Here is a 19,595-nt window from a genome sequence, read left to right on the forward strand (position 1 = left end):
TATTAGTTAATTAAGTGGTTGTTTAAATGTAATTGGTAGAGACTTTTAAATGACATCATAATGATGTCATAATTTGCATTATATTGTATTTTCTTTTCTTTTCTTTTCTACTAACTTCAAATTAATTTTTCATCAACATTAATTCATATTTTATGTCATAATAATTATTTACTCAACTGGACAAGTCGGCCAAAAATCGCCTCTGAAGGCGAAATGACCAAAATGCCCTCTGTTTGGCTTAACGGGTCAAAATTGTCTGTACCGATTGAAAAATTTTTCTAAATATTTTCTTGGCATTCTAATGCCATAGGAACCTCAACGACCCTTCTCTGGAGTCCCAAAAATTATTTTATGATTTTTCCCCCGGGTCTAGGGCTCCTAGTTGCGAGAACCGCAACTTCCCTCTGGGTTACCCATCGCTTGGGCACCGGCTCATTTAACTTGGTTGTATTTTATTTCTAAAATTTTTCCTAAATTTTTCTTATTAATATTTGAGTTAATTATGGTTCCTCACTTTAGTTTAAATATTTTTCCGGACGTTCTAGCTGTCCGGACCGACACTGGTCACCGAAACAGTAGAATGTACAGAGTTGCTACCGGGAGGGTGTTACACTGAGGGTGAGAGAGCAAGCGAACAAAATGTAGATCAGGCTAGGGGTGATCCTCCAGCTGAATGACTTGTATAAACTTGAAAAGAAATGGAAGTTCCCCTTTTGTTCAATGATTGGATGTGATTGGAAAGTCTCTAAATTGCATAAGCACTTGATTGTCTGAGCATATTAGAACAACAACTAAAAGTGATTATTAATCTAAGTGTAAGAGGTCGGAAAACACAATAAGCATGAGATCGGCTGGGAACAAACGCTAAACTGGACTTGATTAAAGTTGGAAATTTAATTTGAACACTTGAGATCAGAATCATCATTAAACCAGATTGGAACCTTAACTTTATCAGACGATTATCCCCAAACTTGTAAAAGGGAGATCGGCAATAAGACTGGTGAAATAAAGGTCTAGTGTTGGTTCAATCTCGTTTGACAAGAGGGATCGGAAATGTAATTGACTAGTCAAGAGACTTGACAATTGGTTTGAGAGATCGGTGAGGCTTTAAATGATATGGAGACTTAGCATTGATTCGATTCCTTTTGAGGAGAGATCGGAAATGTAATTGATTGGTTAAGAGACTTGATAATTGGTGAGGCTTTAGACTTAATATTGATTCGATTCCTTTTGAGGAGAGATCGGAAATGTGATTGACTGATTAGGAGACTTGATTCAGGGGATCGGTTTCATAGTTTATTGATTTCGGGGATCGACCAAATATGGTGTCGACACCTAGTAGTTTTAATTAAGCTAATTACATGAATTAGGGTAGGATTATATGTGGGTGTTTGAGGTTGAATGTGAATTAGGGTTTGCAACCATAAAAATTGGGGATTTTGTTTAGGCTTGAATCTGCCCAATTTAGCAGCCTTAATTAGCTTGTTTATTGATTAAATTGGACACATAATTGGTGAATTATAATGTGGATTAAGGTGACTAAGAGTATAGGAATTTAATTTCATGTATAATTGTTGATTTTGGTACTTTAACTATCACACCTTACTCCTCTGTAAGGCATAACATAATCCCATAGTATACCTAATGAATTACCGACTCTGTCTACCGATAACTCATTAAATACACTACAAGGGATTTTAAAACAATTTTCTTACTTTTTAAAAGTGGCGAGCATTTCTAGCAGGCATTAAAAACATTTAATTGAAGTTTAAAAGTTATGCAAAATTTTTATCCATTTTTATTTTTCTGCAAATTTTGGAAAAATTTTGGCAGAGTGCCGGCTGTAATTGAGAAAAACCAAAAATTTTCACTTGTAAAAAACACTTTCAATTTATGCACTTCACTAAAATCAATCATCATTATAGCTCAATTCATCACAATTTTTCTCAAACTCCACAATTCAAGCCAATTTTCAACTCAAATATTTTCAAAAATAATATTGAATAATTTCATTTACATTCCATTAAAGAAAAAGTGATATACATTCATCAGTTTAATTTTTACATCAGAAAATTCAAAATAATATTATTACAAGTTTTGTACAAACTATTCAAGACCAATTTACAATGTACATACAGTCATTTACACCAAAATAAAGATATACAATAAGGGTATAATGTAATACTCGACAAAAGATCCAAAGGTAGTATTATGATCCTCAGCAGCTCACTAGGCTGCTTTACTAGTCTCTCTACCTACGACAGCAATAAAAAGCCATCACTGAGTACAATGACTCAGTGGTGCACAACATACTAAAAATACTCCTTTATGCATAATTAAATCACAAATATCCAATTATAATGATGAAGTTAGTAAATAGATGCAAAACACAATTTTAAATTTTAATCAAAGCATTTCCATTTTAGAAGTCAAAAAACAAACTTTATAAAAATACACAGTCATATCATGCCATCAATATAGTGTTCATTTCAATAGCCAAAGGCTTATGAGGCACACCAAGGCTAGCTAGCTCAAACTATGGGTACCCATTCAAATTTTTTCCTCTACTGGCACATACCTCAACACTTCAGCCAGAGAGAGAATTCAAAACTATTTCCTCCCACTAGTCATGCTAGTGAGGCATTCAGATATATGGTCATGACACTGTGGTTTCAAAACTATCTTAACAATTTTCTAAACATTTATTTGCAATTCATCACATAGCACTAAATTTTCCAACAATTTAGGTCAAAAGCATATTGTTCCATTAAATTGCAATTTCCAATACAAATAAGTCACAATTTATTTATTCAATCAATTTGCCAAAGAAAATTTACAGAAAAAAAAATTCTATGTTGTGCACAAACCTCGTGCGAGTCGCCCCTAGGCCTTAACTCAATGTTTCCTTTTCTTTCTCCGTATTCTTTTCAACTGAAACACACAATTTGCAGTGTTTCAGTATCATAACTTATAATAAATAAATAAATTCATGTCTACTAAATTCTAGCCCTAATATGCTTAAATTAACGTTCTTTAAAATTTGCATTTCGGGATTACTATTCAAGGCACTATTCAAGTCAAAATATTGACTTTCTCATGCTTAATAGGTATGTGAATTCCAATTACACCCACATACCACATTTTGGGTGCCTAATTTGTTGGTTTAAGTTGCCATTTCAATTTTTAGGTCTCCTAAGAGAAATTGCCATTTTTCAGTTTTGATCCCCTATTTTACACTATTCTATTGGTCTAGTTACTGTGAGAATTTGGCTAAGTGTCATTCATCAAAGTTGTTCCTTATTGTCTTATCTTTAATTTCATTTTTGAATCACTTCATTTAGATTTTTTTATCCCAAGCTATGGCCATTTGAATAAGGCTGGCCGGATTGGTGTTAGCCAGAATTTCTGGGAACCTAATTAGTTCTGGCAATTTTAGACCTCTAAATTTGGGTAGCAAAATGACTTAGTTATGGGCAGAATTTGGATTAGTGTTCTTCATGAAAGTTGTAGTGCTATGTTATACCTTTCCAATGCCACAACAATCAGGTCATTTGGACCTATCTAGCCCAAGTTATGGCCAAATTTGGTCATTTTTGTATAGTGGCAGTGCACAACACTCAGGTTTGACCTAATTGTTCACTATGTTAATGTCATTTTCTGAGCATGGTTTCTAAATGAAAAATGTGCCATTATGTGTCTATTTTCATTATCAATTGTCCCGACACCAATTGGGTTGGTAAAATTTTAGTTTTGGTCCCTTAAAGGGACCTAGGTTCAGCTGCCAGAATAGGAACCCTAACCAATCCGAATTGCAATTTGTTTCTACCAATTCAAACACATCACAAATGGTCCCAATTGACCATTTTTAACCTCAATTAGGGTCAATTGCATCAATTGACCATTTTCTCCAATTTTTCTCCCAATTTCTAAAGCTTAAGAACCCTAAATTTTTTACTTGTGTAATTTAATGCAATTAAATTGTATATTCTTGATCTACCTACTTAATTCACCTTAATTAATCCTTTAATTCCATCAAATTCAAGAATTTTCAATCCTCCTTAATGCTGGCTGAAATTCCCAATTTGTAACACCCTCTCGGTAGCAACTCCGTACATTCTACTGTTCCGGTGACCGGTGTCGGTCCGAACAGCTAGAACGTCCGGAAAAATATTTAAACTAAAGTCAGGAACCATAATTAACTCAAATATTAATAATAAAAAATTAGTAAAAATTTAGAAATAAAATATAACCAAGTTAAATGAGCCGGTGCCCTAGCGATGGGTAACCCAGCGGAAAGTTGCGGTTTTCGCAACTAGGAGCCCTAGACCTGGGGAAAAATTCATAAAATAATTTTTGGGACTCCAGAGAAGAGTCATTGAGGTTCCTATGGCATTAGAATGCAAAGAAAATATTTAGAAAAATTTTTCAATCGGTATAGACAATTTTGACCCGTTAAGCCAAACGGAGGGCATTTTGGTCATTTCGCCTTCAGAGGTGATTTTTGGCCGACTTGTCCAGTTGAGTAAATAATTAATATGACATAAAATATGAATAAACATTACTAAAAATTGAATTGAAATTGAGTAGAGAAAAGAAGAAAAGAAAATGAAGGAAAATGCTTAATTATGACATATGATGATGTCATTTAAAAGCCCCCTCCAATCACCATTTGACAAACCAATAAAAAGAGATAAAAATGACTTAAAATGAGATAAAAAAAAACAAAGGAAACCAGCAGTTTCCTTCTTCATACGGGCTGAATCAAGAGAGAAAGAGAGAGAAAAGGAAAAGAAAGAAAGAAAGGAAGAAGGAGAAGGAGATGAACAGTAGCAGAAAAAGGGGTTCAGCAGGGCAGCATCTTTCTCTTCCGTCCAGGTGAGTTTGGCTCAACATCTACGGCTGATTTTTGGATATGTTTGAGGTATGTATGTGTGGAAGTTATGGTTAAACTTTTGTGATTGTTCAACGGTTGGATTTGGAGAAATATATTGTTGAACACAGGCTGTCTGTAGGTTGAATTCTGAATTTTGGCTACTGAAATTTGAGAAAAATAAATAGTTAGGATGCTTATAAAATTATGAAATTTGGTACAAATGAGATATGGGATGTTGAGGCTGCTGGGTTAAAATTTGGTGAATTTTAGACTTGTGGTTTATGAGATATAAATTGTTTTGCATGAGCTGTCTGAGTAAGACTGATTTCTGCAAAAATTCAGATTTTGAAGGGTTGAATGAATGTTTTGATATCTCATGATATATGGATTATTTGATGCTAAAATTTTTATTGATATTGTATAGGGATGTCTTGAATATATGGTTAAAATTTGGGATTTATCTAACGGTTAGATCATTACATATAAATTTGAATGCACAAGCTGCCAGATTGGGTATTAATGGGTGGTTGTGGATTTAAGATTTATGATAGGAGTTTAGTCCAATTTAAGGGGAAATGCTGTTGAATTTTTATTGGATATTTAATTTAGGAAAGTGAAGTTATAATTGATTATGATTATTATGATTCTAGGAGAAATCTTGAAGAATAACAAGCTCAAGGTTGGTTTCAAAAAGGTTAGTGCATATTTATACCTAAATCCCTTTCATTCCATGTTAAGGACTTAAAGTGAACAAGAATTTGTAAATTAAATGAAAAGAATTCATGTGTATGTACACCATGAATTTCGGTAGCCCTAAGGAAGGAATGACTTTGATTGTTTTAATGGACTTAGAGTGAATTAGAGATTATGTTTAAAGTGTGTGTGTATATATATATATATATATATATATATATATATAAGGAATGAAAGAGTTAACTAAGGAAATTTGTGAAAACCTTGACTTTGAGCTAGGGTTTGAGAGTGAAAATTTGACTTTGCTTAGGAAATTGTTAAAGAACATTCTAATGGTCAATTAGTGACTATTTGGGGTAAGTTGACCATAATTAGGAGTGAACTATTGCATGGCAAACTGAAATGGGCATGCTGCCTAGTGACAGCAGCAGGGAGGCTGTGAGTCCAGCCTGTTTGGACTGCCATATCTTTGGCTGTGTAGGTCCAATTGGTGTTTGGCCAATTTGACATGAAACTAGACTTATAATGACACATTTTTGCTGAAGAAACCATGCCCAAAAGACCAAAGCAAGTGGACCAAAATTTAGCCCCAATCCGGGTACCCTGCAAGCCAATTCTGCAGAATGACCAAATGAATAGTCATTTGGCCATAACTCACTGTACAAATGGTCAATTGACCTGAAATTTTTACAGCAACAAGTTAAGACATATAAAAACAACTTTCATGAAGAAACCTACCGTAAATTATGACTAGAACTTAATCAAAATGGCAGTCACAGTCACTGTTCATGGTACTGTAGATTTGGTAAATTCTGCAGAATTGAAATCCGGCCAGCTGTGGTTTTTGGACCATATCTGGAGCTACAAAACTCCAAATAGAGTGATTCAAAAAAGGAAATTCAACTAGACAAAATAAGGAACAACTTTCATGTTTATTATTTCCTCAAATTTCCACTGTAACAGTCCTTAATAGAACAGTAAACTTATGGTACAAAAACTGAAAATTCTGCCACTTAGTATTAGGCTTAGAAATGGTAATGGTGATCACTTCCAACAAGTTTTAAATGCAAAATGTGGTATGTTTGGAGTGCCAAAACCAATGTACCTATTTTCTATCCAAAAGTCAACATTTTTATTAATCAATGAGGTGAATAGTGACACCAAAACTTGAAATTCAAATGTGAAATTAGAAATGCATTTAAGGGACTTTAAATTGCAATTGGCAATTAATACTAGCAAATGTAAAACTCAAAATGTGGGATCTTGGTGTAATTAGAATTAATATATCCATTAAGTATAAAAAAGTCAACATTTTGGTTGACTGGTAAGGTGAATAGTAATTAAAATGATTAGTAAATTAAGATGAAGACCTAGAACCAATTCTAAGCTTAAATGCTTAGAATTGTATGACAAATGTGGACTATGCATCCTAGTCAAAATTGTTAAAAAGAAATTAAGGCCATAAATTTGAAATCCATGAAATATTTATGGATTACTTGAAACATGAAAAATAAGTCACCTAATTGATATGAATAAATAGTTAGGGCTTATATGCCCATCACAAATGGAATTCATAAAATATTAATAACTCAACTTGAAATATAAAATTTGCAATTACATAAGTAGATTCTTGAATGTATAAATGAGAAAAGGAAAAATGTTTTGAATACAATAGTACATGTGAACCATTGTTTAGAATTGTGATTAATATGAATAACATAAAGAATGAATAAATGAACCATATTAATGTATGAATGAGACATTAGTTCTCATTATTGTAGAAAGGAGAAGTATTTTGAGTACAATGGTATAAAAAGGATAATTGATGTGAATTGTGATCATATAAATGATCAAATGAATGTATGAATTATAATTGAAATTTATTATGAAATAATGAAGTCATAAAACACAATATATTAATGTTTAATGATATTATGTGCCCTTGTATTGCCTAGACATGTGTGTCAGATTGGATAGTTTGGCATGCCAATAGGGTATTATTTTAGCGATCTTGCGAAAGGCTTTATGCTGTATTCAGGGCTTTAGGCCCGTATTCATGGCTTTAGACCCGCAGTCATGGCATTAGGCCAACATTCATGGCTTCTACGCCCGATTATGTGTTATCATGGCTTTCTAGCCATACTGACTGCATACGTGGTTGACGCTCGCTTCCCATGGTATGACGCCCGAGGCACCAAGGTGTCCAGCCAACGACCGTTTTCGATTTAGTCGACTGTCATAGGTTACTTGGGCGATGAAATTTATTGAGATAAGTTAAGAATATTAGCAATTTAAAATATTAGAAATTAAATAAAATAAATGAGTAAGATGACCTAAAATAAATTAGAATAGTTATTTATTAGAAAGAATCGAAATGAACTGGACAGATATTAAAATTTACTTATTATGAGATAATCTGAGACAACCTAGCAAGTATTGGGAAAATGCTAAAAGATTAGCAAAGAAAATTATAAAATAAATAAATATTACAAATGAGACTTATATAATAATATAAGCATAAATTTATTATTTTCAGATCATTTTTTTTTCTTGTACATTATTACTGTACATTGGCGAAATAAACGCTTTCAAAGAAGACTAAATTAGGATAAAACATATTAAATTTTAGAAACCGCATGTGAAGTATAAATAGATCTTAATTATTTGAATGATGTTTTATTTCTATCTTTATTTGTATATTATTTCCTTGTTATATTATTGCACCACTAAGCAACAATGCTTAGCGCGATGGAATTGTTTCCTCGCGCAGGTACTGAAGCTAGAACCCAGTGGACGTTTGACTGGAAATTTTGAGAGTTCAGATCTGCAGAGTGTCAAAGGTTGTCACCTCCTCAGCAATGCATGTAGATAGGGCCCATATAGATCATATTTTATATTTAGTATAAAATGCTAGATATTGTATTATAGTGTAGATTATGAGCAGGTAATTAATAGAAATGTAATGTAATTTAATAAATTAGCTTTTTCATATGTAATTAATTTATATATCATGTAAATTATGAAATTATGTAAATTAAAGAAATTTGAAAATTTTACTTATATGATTTGAGCATGAATGAGATTGTATGGATTCGAAGACAGATTTGAAATATATAGATAATGCATGGAAATGAATATGAAATTGAGATATATGAGTGAGATGTGAATTATGAGATGGTTATGAAAATAATTGATGAGATTTTATTTGTAAAATATTATTGAAACTTTCAAACAGGTAAATAGTAAAATATGTCAACTGGTAATAAAATAGAGGAAACTCCGCTGGTTTCTCCGTCAAAAAATTTATTAATATTAAAATATATCGAGATCAAAATATGAAAGGAATAAAGTAAGATAAGATAGGGTGCTCCGGCACCGAATGTAGCACACTTTGCTCGGCTACACTGTAGTCGGGTGAGGGGTGTTACACAATTGGTCCTCCATAATTGTTTTGTTTGCATTTAAGTTAAATTCTAAGTTAATTAAACTAAAAACATAGAAATTCAACAAAAGAATTTAAGTTTGATCACTAACCTCAAACTTTGATTTCCAATTCTCCAATTCCTCCCTTTTCTTCCTTACTTTTTGTCACACCTTACCCCTCTATAAGGCATAACATGATCCCATAGAATACTTAATGAACTACCGAACTTCACCTACCGATAACTCATTACGTACCCTACAAGGGATTTTAAAACCATTTTCTTATTTTTTAGAAGGGGTGAACATTTTCTTATTTTTAAAAGAAGTTTAAAAACTAGTTCAAATTTTTAGCCATTTTTATTTTTCCGCAATTTTTAGAAAAATTTCGGCAGAGTGCCGTCTATATTTGGGAAAAACAGTTCTTCAAAAACTTATAAAAACACTTCCAATAATTCTTTTTCATCAAAATCCATCACTACCACAACAAACTCAGCATCAATTTTTCCCAAACTCCAAAATTCCAACATAATTCTCAATTCAAATATCATAAAAAATAATACTAAATAATTTCATTAAAGTAAAATCAATTTACATTCATCAACCAAACTTTACATAAGCAAATCCAAAATAATATTATTACAAACTCTATACAACTGCTCATGATCAGTTTTTACATATACATACAGTTACATACACAAATATAAACATTATATTCAAGGTATAAATTTATACTCGACAAAACTTCAGGAAAGGTGGCTTCAAGATCCTCAGCAGCTCACTCTGCTGCTCCTCTAGTCTCTATATCTGTGACGGCAATAACAGCCATCTTTGAGTATTATGACTCAATGGTGCACAGTATACTAAAATACATTTATGCATAATTCAAAACACATTTATTCAAATACAGAATGGACTATGAGAAACAGATGCAAAACATGATTTACAAACTTTTAGTCCAAACAATTTCATTTAGGAAGTCTCAAAACAAATTTCATAAAAATACACAGTTATATTATGCCATTCGAAACAATAATCATCTCAATAGCCAGAGGCATTATGAGAAATCACATCAAAAGGCTAGCTAGCTCAAATATATGGGTAACCATTCAAGTTCTTCTTCTACTAGCACACACCTCAACACTTCAGCTAGAGAAGGAATCAAAATTCGAAACTATTTCTTCCCACTAGTCATGCTAGTGAGGTATTCAAATATATGGTCATGACACTGTGGTTTCAAAACTATCTTAACAATTTACTAAACATTTATTGCCATTTCAAACACATACAAGTAAACTTTCAATAATTTAAGTCAAAAGCATAATACACATTTTGCAATATAAATAATTCATTTCATGCACTTTGTAAATGAATTTTAAAGAATATTGTTGTTGTGCACAAACCTTATACGAGTCGCCTCTTGGCCTTGACTCGATGCCTCGGGTTCTTTCCCGGTATTCTTTTCAACTGAAACACACAATTTCACCGTGTTTCAGTATCATAATTTATCATAAATCCAAAAAAATGAATTCAAATCTACTTATACCTAGCTTTAATATGTTAAACTTGACGTTCTTTAAAGTTTGTATTTTGGGATTACTATTCATGATACTATTCAAGTCAATTTGTTGACTTTATAATGCTTAATAGGTATGGAAATTTTAATTTTACCCACATACCACATTTTGATTACCTAATTTGTTGGTTTTGATTCTTTTCTCAAATCTTAAGTCTTTTAGGCACAAATTTCAAATTTTTAGTTTTAGTGTCCTGTTTTGTACTGTTCCATTAGTCATGTTGTTGTTAGAATTTTGCTAAGTTTTCTTCATAGAAGTTGTTCCTTATTATCTTAACTTTATTTTCCTTTTTGAATCACTCTATTTGGAGTTTTGTAGCCCAAGTTATAGCCATTTGAACATGGCTGGCCGGATTGGTCTAACCCAGATTTTCTGGGCACCTAATTTAGTTCTGGTAGTTTTGAGTCACTAATTTTGGATGGCTAAATGACTTGGTTAAGGGTAGAATTTGGGTTTGTGTTCTTCATGAAAGTTGTAGTACTATGTCATACCTTTCTAATGCCACAAAAATCAGGTCATTTGGACTTGCCTAGCCCAAGTTATGGCCAAATGAACAAACACTGTTCATTTGGTCATTTTTGTACAGGTCAGTTTGCCTAATCCGGATTTGGCCAATTTGTTCACTAAGTTATGGTCAATTTCTGGGCATGATTCCCAAATGAAAAATGTGCCATTTTGTATCTAGTTTTACTCCTAATTGGTCTCACACCAATTGAGTTGGTAAATTTTCAGTTTTGGTCCCTGAAAGGGACCTAAGTTAAGCTACCTGCAGATTGACCATAACTAATCCGAATTTAAACTTGGTTCCAACACTTCATACACACCACAAATGGTCACACTTGACCATTTCTCAACTCAAGTAAGGTCAATAACATCATTTGGCCAATTCTCAAATTTTTCTTCAATTTTTTTAACATGGGTCAAAGACCCTAATCATGCAATTGATTAATTCATACCCAATTCACTACACTAATCACATATTCAACCTTAATCAAGTTCAAAGTGATGTTTAATTTAAATTGAACATATCAAAACTCCAAGGTACCATGGCTGGTCGAATTTCCCTCTCTTCCTAATCATGAAATTTTTTCAATTTCTTCATATAATCTCATCCATTTCTACCCTAAATCAATCATGTATACTGAAAAGAAAGGTTGGATTAGCTTACCTTAAGTGAGCAGAATTTATATCTCCAATTCTTCAAACTTTGCTTGATTTATTTACTCCCAATCTTCTTATCAAAGCTCAAACACAAGTTTTAGTTAAGGGATGTAGGGATTTCATGGCAAAATTTAGGGTTTAAGAAATCTTTAGGTGGGCTTCAATAGAGGTTTTATGAGAGAAATGAAAGAGATGACAGAGAGAGGGTAAACAGGTTGAAGATAGGAAAGAAGACCAATTTTTTTTTCTTTTCTTAATTTGTCTTTTAATTGTTAGAAATTATCCCAAAATTTAAAATTTTAAAAATAAAAATTTATTGCATCATGCTTATGTCATGCATGATGTCATAACTTTTGATTTTTTTTTTTTGGATTTTTCATTTCTTTTCCATTTACTTCTTTAATTTTATTCTTGATCCCAAAATTTTCTTTTCTCCAATTTTATTAGACAGTTAAGTCAGGAGTCAGCTCTAGGGGTGAATTGACCAAATTGCCCCTCGCCGGTTCGATCCGGTTTGCAAGTAATTGGATATTTCTTCTGGATCCCTGACCTAATTATTTGACCTGCTTAATAATTCTTTTTCGTGATTTTCTCTTTTCCACTATGTTCGCAATAGTCCTAAGGACGACGGCGTCACATTTTATGGTTCGAATTTCGAGTTTAAATCGACCTCGTAGTCCTTCCCGAGAAGGTCACCCATCGCTGTGACTCCCGGCTCATTTAACTTCTTATTTTCTGTTTTTCTTATTTATACTTAACTATTTGACAATTACTAATTATTTGTTTTCAGGGCTTATCTAGTTGTCTTAGATGTGGTTCTAATCCCTTTAATTATCCGGACCGACACGGTCACCGGAATAGTGAAATATACCAGGCTATACAAATAGGGGTGTTACACTTTTCTTGCTCAATCTTCTTCTCAAGTTATCAAAGTAAGGTTTAAGTAGCTAATTTGGGGAAATTGATAGAAATTTGGGGGTTTAAAAGCTTAGACTTAAGCTTTAATAGAGGTAAAAGAAAAATTTGAGAGAAAGGAAGAGGAGGTAACGACAAGGCTTGGGAAAAATGAAGAAGATGACATTTTTTTTTGTGTATTTAAATTGCTTTTTGACTTGGTCAATTATTTGGGGAAATTAATTTTAATTGTGACATCATATGTGATGTCATTTGTGTGACGTAATAAAGCCATTTTTCAATCTTTTTCTTTTCCCCAAATTTTTCAATAGTTCTTCAATTTAATTCTCTATTCTAAAATTTTTATTTCCTCAATTTTATTGGACAGTTAGGTTAGGAGTCAGCTCCAGGGATGAATTGACCAATTTGCCCCTCGCCGGATTGATCCGATTTGCAAATAATCCAGTATTTCTTTCGGAGCACTGACCTAATTACTTGACCTACTTATCAGTTCTTTTCTGTGATTTTCTCTTTTCCACTAGGTTTGCAATAGTCCTTAGGACCGGGGCGTCACATTTTCCTATTCAAAAGTAGGGTTAGGACTGACCTCGCAGTCATTTCCTGGGAAGGTCACCCATTGCTGTGACTCTCGACCCATTTAACCTTTTATGCTTTATTTTTCTTATTTATACTTCATTATCTGGTACTCAATATTTATTTCCATTCAGGGCTTTTCTAGATGTCTTAAACATTGTTCTAATCCCCTTAATTGTGCGGATCGATACCAGTCACCGGAACAGTGAAATATACTAGGCTATGCATATAGAGGTGTTACAATTCTCTCCCCCTTAAAATAAATTTCATCTCTAAATTTTACCGGGCATCAGTCTCTGAACAACTATGGGTGCTATCTCCTCATATCCTCTTCTCGTTCCCAAGTAGTTTCCTGGCCCGAATGATGGTTCCACAGCACTTTAACCAATGGTATCTGCTTGTTCCTCAGCTGCTTCACCTCATAAGCTAGAATCTCTATGGGTTCTTCCTCATATGTGAGGTCTAGATTTACTTCAATCTCTTCTACTGGTAGTACATGAGATGGGTCTGATCTATACCTTCTCAACATGGAAACATGGAAGATATTATGTATCTTCTCTAACTCTGGAGATAGTGCCAAATAATATGCCAAAGGACCCACTCTTTTCAGAACCTCATATGGTCCGATAAAATGAGGACTTAGTTTCCTCTTTCTACCAAATCTCATAATTTTCTTCTAAAGAATACTTTCTCACCCACTGCATACTCAATGTCTCGCCTCTTCATATCAATATAGGATTACTGACGATCTGATGCAGCCTTGAGTCGATCTCTGATCAATCTGATCTTCTCCTCTATTTGTTGAACAATTTCTAGCCCAATCATCTTTCTTTCGCCCACTTCATCCCAACACAAAGGAGTTCTGCACTTTCTGCCATACAAAGCTTCATATGGAGGCATCCCAATGCTTGATTGGTAGCTGTTGTTATAAGCGAACTCAATCAGAGGCAAGTGTGTACCCCAACTACCTTCAAACTCAATTACACAAGCCCGTAGCATATCCTCCAATATCTGAATTACTCTCTCAGACTGGCCATCTGTCTATGGGTGGAATGCTGTGCTAAAGTTCAATCTAGTTTCTAGGGCTCTCTGAAGACTACCCCAGAATCTAAAAGTAAACCTAGGATCTCTATCAGATACAATCGATACTGACACTCCATGTAGTCTCACAATCTCATCTATGTACAATTTGGCCAATCTTTCTAAACTATAGTCTATCCGGACTGGCAGAAAGTGAGCAAAGTTGGTCAGTCTGTCAACTATGACCCATACTGCATCATGGCTCTTCTGTGTCCTCGGAAGTCCCATCACAAAATCCATAGTTATCCGCTCCCATTTCCATTTAGGCACTGGTAATGGATGTAACAAACCAGCTGGTACTTGATGTTCTGCCTTCACTTGCTGACAAGTTAGGCATTTGGAAACAAAATCAGGTACATCCCTTTTCATGCCCATCCACCAGTAATGCTCCTTTAGCCCTCAGTACATTTTAGTGCCACCAGTGTGCATAGTAAAAGGAGACTCATGTGCTTCCTTCATAATGATCTGTCTCAAGTCAACATCATTAGGAATGCACATTCTGCCCTTGTGTAGTAGGAGACCATCATCTCTCACTGAGAATTCTGGTTTCTTGCCCTACCGGACTTGTGACACCCCTTACCTGTCTACAGTGTAGCCGAGCAAGATATGCCACATAATGTACCGGAACACCCTATTTTAATTCAATCATTTTTATTCTTCCTAATTTATTTTTTTTTTCATAGTTATGGAGTACAATTTGTGAAATATAATTCATTTCAATCATTTATTGAAATCATAATTTTATTGAGGTTCCGTAAATTTTATAGAAAATCCGACAAAGTACTGGCTAAAAATAGAGAAAACAGTTCTTCAGAACCTGTGAAAAACACTTCCAATATTTTCAATCAATCTCAAACTCCATTTCATCAACAAAATCCCGATATTTTTTTCAACAACATTTCCATTCCTCAATCATTCATCTCATATGATAATCATGTAAAAGACATAAATAAATATTTACTTTTTCATTCATAAACACAATTTCCACTATTTACATTAATACCAAAATACATTACATAAGTTTCAATTACATATGAGAAAATAAAAGTTAATTACAAAATACCCAAAATGAAACCTAGTGTCCTACCAATGCACTGACGTCGGTGAGATGACACGGACACTATGCAGAGCTGCAGAAGGTCTCACCCAGTCTATGCTCTACTGGGCTCTCGGTCGGTCTCTCCAGAACCTACGCGTGGCAAAAGCAATGCGCTAAGCAATAATGCTTAGTGGTGCCAATAATAAAATAAAAAGAAATAACAGAAAATAAATATGCAGTGAATGTATTGATGTCTCATTGCAAATAAATTTTCGATGAGTATTTGTAGTCTTACTTATTTTGTACTTGTTATATTCATTATTTCATTAAATTTGTCCACTTTCATTTTTGGTTGCCCAAGTAACCTATACTGGATGACTGGACTGGATAAACGGGTACCGCAGCCGGTATCGGTACCTCGAGCCGTCACACCATCGGTCACATATGTGTCTCCGGTGTGCATGAGCGACTAATAAGCTGTAATAACATTAGGCACAAGGCCAAGTATCAACATAATGTCAGAATGGCTAAAAGCCATGAAATCACAGAATGGCATAATGCCATGTGCACTACTACTAACTGAACCCTATTGGTATGCCGAGCTATCCAAACCAATCTTGTTAGGTATGCTAGGGCATTTTACACTTTTGAGTTTTACAATTTTTCAATTTCAAGTTTTGGTGTTACTATTCACTTCATTAGTCAACCAAAATGTTGACTTTTGCATAGACAATAGGTACATTGGTTTTAATACTCCCAACATACCATATTTTGCTTTCAAAATTTGTTGGTATTGGTTGCCAATACCATTTCTAGGCTTAAAGTTAATTGAGCAGAATTTTCAGTTTTCATATCTTATTTTTATTGTTCTATTAGTTATTTTTTCAATGGGAATTTGGCAAAATGATCAACATTAAAGTTGTTCCTTATTTTGTCTAGTTGAATTTCCTTTTTTGAATCACTCTATTTGGAGTTTTGTAGCTCAAGTTATGGTCCAAAAACCACAACTGGCCGGATTAGAATTTTTCTGGACTGACCATATCTACAATGCAGTGAATAGTGACTGTAACTCACTTGTTGGATAGGTTCTGGTCATAATTTGGGTTAGGTTTCTTCATGAAAGTTGTTGGTCTATATCTCAACTTGTTGCTGGTAAAATTTTAGGTCAATTGGACCATTCTACACTGAGTTATGGCTAAATGAACAATCACTATTCATTTGGTCATTCTGCAGAAATAGACTGCAGGTCACCCAGATTGGGGCAAGCTTTTGGTCCACTTGGTTTGGTCTTATGGGCATGGTTTCTTCACCAAAGTTGTGCCATTATGTGTCTAGTTTCATGTCTAATTGACCTTGTGCCAATTGAACCTCTACAATTCAAGTTATGGCTGCCCAAACCTGCTGGACTCATGTCCAATTCTACAGGTCACCTAGGGCAGCCACACTAAACTCAATTCCAACATCCTTACTCACTTCAATTCCTTCTCACGCACATTCAAATGGTCACTAATTGACCATTACAAGGTTAATAAATCATTACATGAGCAAACCCTATTGTTGTTAAGTGTCCACATTTTCCATGTTCATACATGCCTAAACTTTGTATTTCACTTACACAACTAGGTTCAATCACTCATTTAATACCAAGGGCAGCCCATGAACCACTTTACTTCAAGCAAACTCATCAACCCTAATCAACCCTAAGCTGCTAAAATTATAGGAAATAGATACACATAATTTTTATTTTGTTTTTCTTACATTTTCTACTTATTTCATGGCATTAAGCATGAATTAAGTAAAAATAGTAAGAGTTTGGACACTAACCTTTAATGGAGTAAATTTTCAAGCTCGCAAAAGCTCTTCTTTGTCACTTCTTTTTGCTGCCTTAACCTTGCCCAAGGTGCAAAGACAATTTTTTTATGAAAGGTTTAAGAGGTTTTATGAGGGAAATTGAAGGGAATCAAAGCTTAAAGAAAGAAAAAGCTATGGAGGAAGAGAGAAGAGTTCGGTAACAAGAGAGGAGGGAGAGAAATCAGATTGTTTCTTTCATTTTCTGCCCCATTTATTCGTTTTAAATGGGTTATAGCCATGTGTCACCATGTAATTGAGTGAAGGCACACTAATGACATCATGTGATGTCATAAATTCTCATTTAATTCATTTTTTTTCTTTTCTATTCATTTTCAATTTAATTTTTAGTAATATTTATTCACATTTTATGTCATAATAATTATTTACTTAACTGGACAAGTCGGCCAAAAATCATCTCTGAAGACGAAATGACCAAAATGCCCTCCGTTTGGCTTATTGAGGCAAAATTGTTTGTACCGATTGAAAATTTTTTCTAAGAATTTCCTTGGCATTCTAATACCATAGAAACCTCAATGACCCTTCTCTGGAGTCTCAAAAATTATTTTATGAATTTTTCCCCGGGTCTAGGGCTCCTAGTTGCGAGAACCGCAACTTCTCACTGGGTTACCCATCGCTAGGGCACCGGCTCATTTAACTTGGTTGTATTTTATTTCTAAAATTTTTCCTAAATTTTTCTTATTAATATTTGAGTTAATTATGGTTCCTCACTTTAGTTTAAATATTTTTTCGAATGTTCTAGCTGTCCGGACCGACACTGGTCACCGGAGCGATGAGAATGTCTGAGTTCTTTGCGGGGAGGGTGTTACAACTCTTCCCCTCTAATTTAAATTTCATCCTCGAAATTTACCTGATGCAAACAGTTGAGGGAACTGTTGTCTCATCGTCTCTTCACTTTCCCAAGTTGCCTCCTCGGTGTTGTGGTGCCTCCAAAGCACTTTCACTAGTGGAATCTGCTTATTCCTCAACTCTTTCACTTCTCGAGCCAAGATCCGTATGGGTTCTTCTTCATATGTCAAATCTGGTTGTACTTCAATTTCTTCCATGGAGATGACATGTGAAGGATCTGAGCGGTATCTTCTTAGCATAGATACGTGGAACACATTGTGGATCTTGACCAGCTCTGATGGTAAAGCTAGCCTATAGGCCACTGGACCCACACGTTCAATGACTTCATATGGGCCAATTAACCTAGGGCTTAACTTACCTTTTCTTCCAAACCTCAGTACCTTCTTCCACGGTGACACCTTGAGGAACACTTTGTCGCCAACTGTGTATCCTATTTCTTTTCTCTTCAAGTCGGCATAGGATTTCTGTCTGTCTGAGGCAACCTTCAGATTAGCTTTAATTAGTTTTACCTTCTCCTCAGTCTGTTTCACCAGGTCTGACCCTACTAGTTTATCTTTGCCCAATTCAGTCCAGCACACTGGAGTTCTACATTTCCTCCCATACAGTGCTTTATACGGGGCCATTTGGATACTAGCTTGGTAGCTATTGTTGTATGCAAATTCTACCCGTGGAAGATATCTATCCCAACTTCCCTCAAACTCAATGACACAACTCCTCAGCATATCCTCAAGGACCTGGATTACTCTTTCTGATTGCCCATCCGTCTTGTGACACCCCTTACCCGTGTACAGAATATCCGAGTAAGTAATATCACACGGTGTATCGGCACACTCTATTTTACCTTAATCAATTTTTGTCATAGTTTTGAATATAGTTTATGAAATATAATTTATTTAAGCCATTTATCGAAATTATTATTTATTTGAGGTTCCGAAAATTTTAAAGAAAATCCGGCAGAGTACCGGCTAAAAATGGAGAAAATAGTTCTTCGGAACCTGTGAAAAACACTTCCAATATTCGTATCTCATCACTCTCAAACTCCAATATCAAAATCTCAACATTTTCAATTTCATTTCTCAATCATTCATCTAATGTGATAATCAAGTACAATTCACAGATAGATATTCACATTTTCCATTCACCAACACAATTTTCATTATTTACATGAACATCAAAATACATTACATAAATCCAAATACATATAAGAAAAAAAAAATTAGTTACAAAATACCAAAATGAAACCTAGTGCCCTACCAATGCACTGTGGAGAGTGAGGTGACACGGACACTATGCAGAGCTGCAGGATGGACTCACCCAGTCTGCGGTCTACTGGGCTCACGATCAGTATCTCCAGAACCTACGCGTGGCAAAAGCAACGCGTTAAGCAATGATGCTTAGTGGTGCAATAATAAAATAAAAGAAAATAGCAGAAAATAAATATGTATTGAATGTATATGTCTTATTTGTTTTGTATTTGTTATATTCATTTATTTCTTTAACTATGTCCATTTTCATTCATTTGGTTGCCCAAGTAACCTATCTTTGG

The sequence above is a fragment of the Hevea brasiliensis genome, chromosome 14, assembly GCF_030052815.1.
Source record: "Hevea brasiliensis isolate MT/VB/25A 57/8 chromosome 14, ASM3005281v1, whole genome shotgun sequence".
NCBI lineage: Eukaryota > Viridiplantae > Streptophyta > Magnoliopsida > Malpighiales > Euphorbiaceae > Hevea > Hevea brasiliensis.